Genomic DNA, 6,005 nt, shown 5'->3' with positions numbered 1-6,005 from the left:
TTCTGTTCTAAGATATCCATTTGTTCTTCAAACATGATGAATATGATGATCCGTGACACTCATCACCATTCTCACCTATGAACGTGTGCCTGACAACCACTTCCGTTCTACATGCAAACAAGCTTGAATGTGTATCTCTTGGGTTTCTAATCTAAGATTAGAACCTTCATGGTATAGGCTAGAATCAATTGGCAGCCATTCCTGAGATCCGGAAAGTCTAAACCTTGTCTGTGGTATTCCGAGTAGGATCTAGGAAGGGATGACTGTGACGAGCTTCAAACTCGCGAGTGTTGGGCGTAGTGACAGACGCAAAAGGATCAATGGATCCTATTCCAACATGATCGAGAACTAACAGCTGATTAGCCGTGCGGTGACAACGCATTTGGAATATTTTCACTGAGAGGACGGGAGGTAGCCATTGACAACGGTGAAACCCAACATACAGCTTGCCATGGAAAGGAGTATGAATGATTGGAAGAAGGCAATAGGAAAGCAGAGGTTTAGAAGGAACAAAGCATCTTCATACACTTATCTGAAATTCTCACCAATGAATTACATAAGTATCTGATGAGCGGATATTTTATATGCTTTTTGGGGTTAATTTCATATAGTTTTTAGTATGTTTTAGTTAGTTTTTAGTTTATTTTCATTAGTTTCTAGGAAAAATTCATATTTCTGGACTTTACTATGACTTTGTGTGTTTTTCTGTAATTTCAGGTATTTTCTGGCTGAAATTGAGGGAGCTGAGCAAAAATCTGATTCAGGCTGAAAAAGGACTGCTGATGCTGTTGGATCCTGACCTCTCTACACTCGGAATAAAATTTCTGGAGCTACAGGAGTCCAATTGACGCGCTTCCAATTTTGTTGGAAAGTAGACATCCAGAGCTTTCCAGCAATATATAATAGTCCATACTTTTCTCAAGGATAGACGACGTAAACTGGCGTTCAACGCCAGTTCCATGTTGCAGTCTGGCGTCCAGCGTCAGAAACACGTTACAAGTTGGAGTTCAATGCCAGAAACAGGTTCAGCCTGGCGTTGAACGCCCAAAACAGCCCAGGCACGTGAGAAGCTTTAGTCTCAGCCCCAGCACACACCAAGTGGGCCCCAGAAGTGGATTTCTGCACTATCTATCATAGTTTACTCATTTTCTGTAAACCTAGGTTACTAATTTAGTATTTAAACAACTTTTAGAGATTTATTTTGTATCTCATGACATTTTTAGATCTGAACTTTGTACTCTTTGACGGCAGGAGTCTCTAAACTCCATTGTTGGGGGTGAGGAGCTCTGCTGTGTCTCGATGAATTAATGCAAGTATTTCTGTTTTCCATTCAAACATGCATGTTCCTATCTAAGATATCCATTCGTACTTCAATATGAATGTGATGAACGTGACAATCATCATCATTCCCCCGCGAATGCGTGCCTAACAACTACTTCCGTTCCACCCTAGAATGAATGAATATCTCTTGGATATCTTAATCAGAATCTTCGTGGTATAAGCTAGATTGATGGCAGCATTCAAGAGAATCCGGAAAGTCTAAACCTTGTCTGTGGTATTCCGAGTAGGATTCAGGGATTGAATGACTGTGACGAGCTTCAAACTCGTGAGTGCTGGACGTAGTGACAGACGCAAAAGGATAGTAAATCCTATTCCGGTACGATTGAGAACCTGCAGATGATTAGCCGTGCGGTGACAGCGCACCTGGACCCTTTTCACTGGAAGGATGGATGGTAGCCATTGACAACGGTGATCCACCAACACACAGCTTGCCATAGGAGGACTTGCGTGCGTGAATCAGAAAACCGAGGAAAGCAGAATTTTAGAAGACAAAGCATCTCCAAAACTCCAACATATTCTCCATTACTGCATACAAGTATAATTTGTGTTCTGCCCTTTTTACTTTTTACAATTCAAATTAAAAATTATTATTGATATTATATCCTGACTAAGAGTTACGAGATAACCATAGCTTGTTTCAAGTCAACAATCTCCGTGGGATCGACCCTTACTCACGTAAGGTATTACTTGGACGACCAGTGCACTTGCTGGTTAGTTGTGCGAAGTTGTAAGAGAGTAATGTGAACATTGACATTCCAATTTCGTGCACCAAGTTTTTTGCGCCGTTGCCGGGGACTGTTTGAGTTTGAACAACTGACGGTGAATCCTGTTGCTTAGATTAGGAAAATTTTGTCTTTTGGGTCAGAGTCTTTTATATTCTTTTCAAAAAATTTTTTCAAAAAAATATTTTTTCTTAGTTATTAAAAATACTTCTTCAAAACAAGTGTTACGTTTACAGCTCAATTGGCTAGAGCATTGGTCTATGTTCTTGATGATTGGGCACCGGTTTTGTAACATCTCTTTTTCAAAAATAATTTTTCTTGATCTTGTGCCAAACTTTAAGTTTGGTGTTTTCTTGTTAAGAAGGAAACAGAGAGCAGAGGGAGAGGGTGACGGAACAGAGAAGAAGAGGGAGAAGTGGATCGTCATCGGGGAGGGAGGAGACTGCCGCCGTCGTGAGCCATCACTGCGCACTGCCGTCGAGTACACGGACCAGAGGGAGATGCGAGCAGTGACTGAGAGGAAGCTCCGTCCTCGTCGCCGTTCCATAGTCGCTGTTGAAGCCAACCTCGTTGTCGTCGAATCGTTGCTGCTGTGCCGCCATCAAGTCTGAGTTGAGGAAAGGAGACGTGGAGTCGGTGTCGCCCAGAGAGAAACGCGAATGGCGAGGCGAAGCAGAACGCATGGTGGGAAGGCTTTCCTAATTCATGAACCAAGGTGGAGGAGAAGGCCGTCTTCCCCGTTGCTGCTATAATCGTCTGTGCTGCTGCCGGTGCTTCATTGTTCTGTTATTCCTTTCTAATTCTTGTAAGATATTCTTGTTCTGAACCTCCACTTGACGTTCTTGTTTATTCCACTGCCATTTTATTAGCCTTACTCTTGTTCCAATTTAATTTAGCCCCTGTTCCACCCCTGAATTTCCAGAATTATTACTCTACCCAATATGAATTCATTGTTTTGCTCACTGTCGTCGCCAACTCGCGTTGCTGCTGCCCTGTCAAAGCTGTTGTGAGTGTTGCTAACATTGGCGGATAAGGGATGAAGGAGCTGCTGCATTTTGGGTGCAGCCCAACCAGTCATCACGCCACAATTCCGTCTTCAGTTTCGGTTTCTATGAAATTCGACATTAAGGTAGGGGGTTTAAAACGATTTCAATTTAAGAATGCCTACAAGGTTTATTGAATAACTGCAAATAGATTTAATAGCTGTGAGTAATTGATTGATTATGTAATTATTGAATTGTGGCTGAAAATTGTGATTGGAATGGTTGAAATTGTGATTTGGAATTGTTGATTTGTGATATTGATTGATTATGTGGATTGGGAATTGCTTGATGACTAATTGTTGAGAATTTCTGAATTTTAATGGGTTATATTGGATTTGTTGCCGTTGAGTTGTTATTTGGTATATTGTAATGTTAATGAACTTGGTTGGTGATTGATTTGGAATTGGTTTTGAGGGGTTTTGAAGGGTTGGATTTTGAATACTAAATAGATTGCTGAAAAACTGATTTTTGAAATTAAAAGGTGACTTTGGAAGTGAATCAGTTATTCAACGATAATCAAAATGATATAAGAGCAAAGGCTGAGTAAAGTATAATAAAAGTTGTTGTTGGGACTCAATTTTGAGAAGTTTGAATTAATTATAGAACTAGTTATGATTTTTCAAAGTTAAAATGTAAAACTTGATTTTCTGCATTATTTTTAAAGGAAGCCGGAAACTTTGAAAAACTATAACTATTTCTGTGATTATCGGAATTGCGTGGGACCAAGTCCGGATTGAGCTTGGGGATATAGGGAACTGGACTGCTGAATTTGAGACTTTTTCACTAAGTTTATGATTTATGGTGAATTCTTGAATCATGGATGTCAAAACTGGTTTTTCTGCAAAATGTTTAATGCAGCAGCAACTTGATTCCTCTATTGGAAATTCTGCAGTTTGAATTTTGAAATGGAACCAATTTTAAATAAAATTTTATTCCTATTATTTTAATGCCGTAAAATTTCAGAACAATTGGACTTGTAGTTTTAAAGATATGAATTTTTGAAGGATGATGCATTATGCAGAAAAAGCCAGATTCTGTTTCCTTAAATTAGTAACTTTGGGAGTTTATAACTTTTGATCCTGGATAGATATTGAGATGCAACCAATTGGAGGTGAAAATTAAGTATGTTTAGTATATGTGATTTAAATTTCAGGATTTTCCATGTTTTAATAAGTGAGTTATGGGACTTGGAAGAGGTTGTGTTCAATGATTTGTAAAACAGAATTCTGCAGAAAATTACCTAACTTCCAAGCTACGTAACTCCTTCATTAAAAATGGTATGACCCTGGAACCAATTGAGAAAGAAATTTGGATGAGTTATGTTTAACCACATTAATTTTGAAGGTAGTTGAATTTAATTTGGATTTTATATGAAATTTCAAATGTTGTGTGGTGCTGCTGTCTTCTGGATTTAAAACACTGCAGAACAGTCACGGTTTTGCTTATATTCCCGAAGCTAGAGACAACAAAAAAATTATGATTTTTAATTTAATAGAAAGTTTAATCCGAGACGGTCGCATGGATATAAAGTTTGCGCAATTCCAAATTCATTTGATATTTTAAAAACAAAATGGAAATCAGGCTGCCAAGTTGTGTTGGTAATTATTTTGGATATGGAATTTAAGAAATAGATTTTCTATTATCAAGTGTTTTTGAGAATATATATTGCTGTGGCAAATGCTGAAAGAGGCTGATGAATTGTTGAGAAAGAAGGAACCCGTAAGGGTGGATAAGTCCTATTTTTAAAGGAGATTATGTCCAAATTTTTATAAAAATATAAGGACTTAATCAAAATAAATATTCAAGGCTTATTTAATAATAATAACTTCAATGATTCTTTTAAGAAAAGAATATTTGATTTATGAGATTGTTGGCAAGGGCGTGGGTCTAGTCCCGCTTGCTCAGTGCGTAAACCATTGTGCAGGGATGGTGGTTTTGTCCCGCCTGCAGTGAGGACGGTGGTTTTATCCTGCTCACGTATTGATAAATTGTTCAGCAAGGACGGTGGTGTGATTCCTGCTTGCATATTGTTTTATGTACCCAGTAAGGATGGTGGTTTAATCCCGCTTACTGTGGAGGCAAGGACGGTGGTTTAATCCCGCTTGCGTGTTCCGGGCAAGGATGGTGGTTTAATTCTCGCTTGTCTATGGGACCTACGGATAAGGATGGTGGTCTAATCCCGCTTATCCGAGTCGGGTCTGGCAACATAACCGACGCGTGAGCTCATGGCCAGTAGGACAGGCATGCATCATATGCATCTATGTGACATTGTTTGGGAGTGTATATTGTAATTAGTTTGCCTAAGTGAATAATTCTGTTAACTGCTAATTGCTATACTTGATATAATTGTTCTTGATTGTGTTTGAACCTCATTACTTGTGTTTGTAACTGATTAGCTGGATTGTGGTGAATTGGATGCTGGTTGAATTGCTTGGGCCTGAGGCCGTGATTGGATTGTGTTTGAGGTTTAGTAAGTATGAAAGATTGAGCTGGTTCAGCATAGACTTAATGAACCTATGCTTGGAACAGATTAGTCATTCATACGGTCTAGGAAAACTTTTAAGATTTTTATAAAGGAAAATATGGGTTTAGAATTTTGGATAATTAACTGATGCTTTATAAGATTTTGGATTTTTGAATGTTATGCGGTTGGTTTTCAAAATAAAAGGTTGACACGGCGAGTAAAGATCACTGCAAATGGAAACAGTTTTTCTTTTAAATACTTTTGAGTGAAATTAACTATTTGCGTTTTATTCTTTACTTTCACGGCATTCTCTACCTCTACTGAGAACATGTGGTTTGGTTCTCACCCCCAAATTTTCCACCCTTTCAGCGACAGGTTTGAAGACGCAATTTGAAGCTGCGAGCAATTAGTAGGTTTTCTTTATGGTTTTAATTG

At 38.7% G+C, this 6,005-nt stretch overlaps 1 long non-coding RNA gene across 1 annotated transcript; it reads left to right on the top strand.

Annotated features, from left to right (window-relative positions):
• On the top strand, positions 2,425 to 5,995 carry LOC107608032. Its single transcript, XR_001612691.2, has 3 exons — positions 2,425 to 2,868; positions 2,986 to 3,192; positions 5,940 to 5,995. It is a non-coding gene; the product is annotated as an uncharacterized LOC107608032 (long non-coding RNA).

This window comes from Arachis ipaensis, chromosome B07, assembly GCF_000816755.2.
Source record: "Arachis ipaensis cultivar K30076 chromosome B07, Araip1.1, whole genome shotgun sequence".
Classification (NCBI taxonomy): domain Eukaryota; kingdom Viridiplantae; phylum Streptophyta; class Magnoliopsida; order Fabales; family Fabaceae; genus Arachis; species Arachis ipaensis.
Note: the sequence above shows the minus strand (reverse complement) of the source record. Positions and strands in the feature narration are given on the sequence as shown.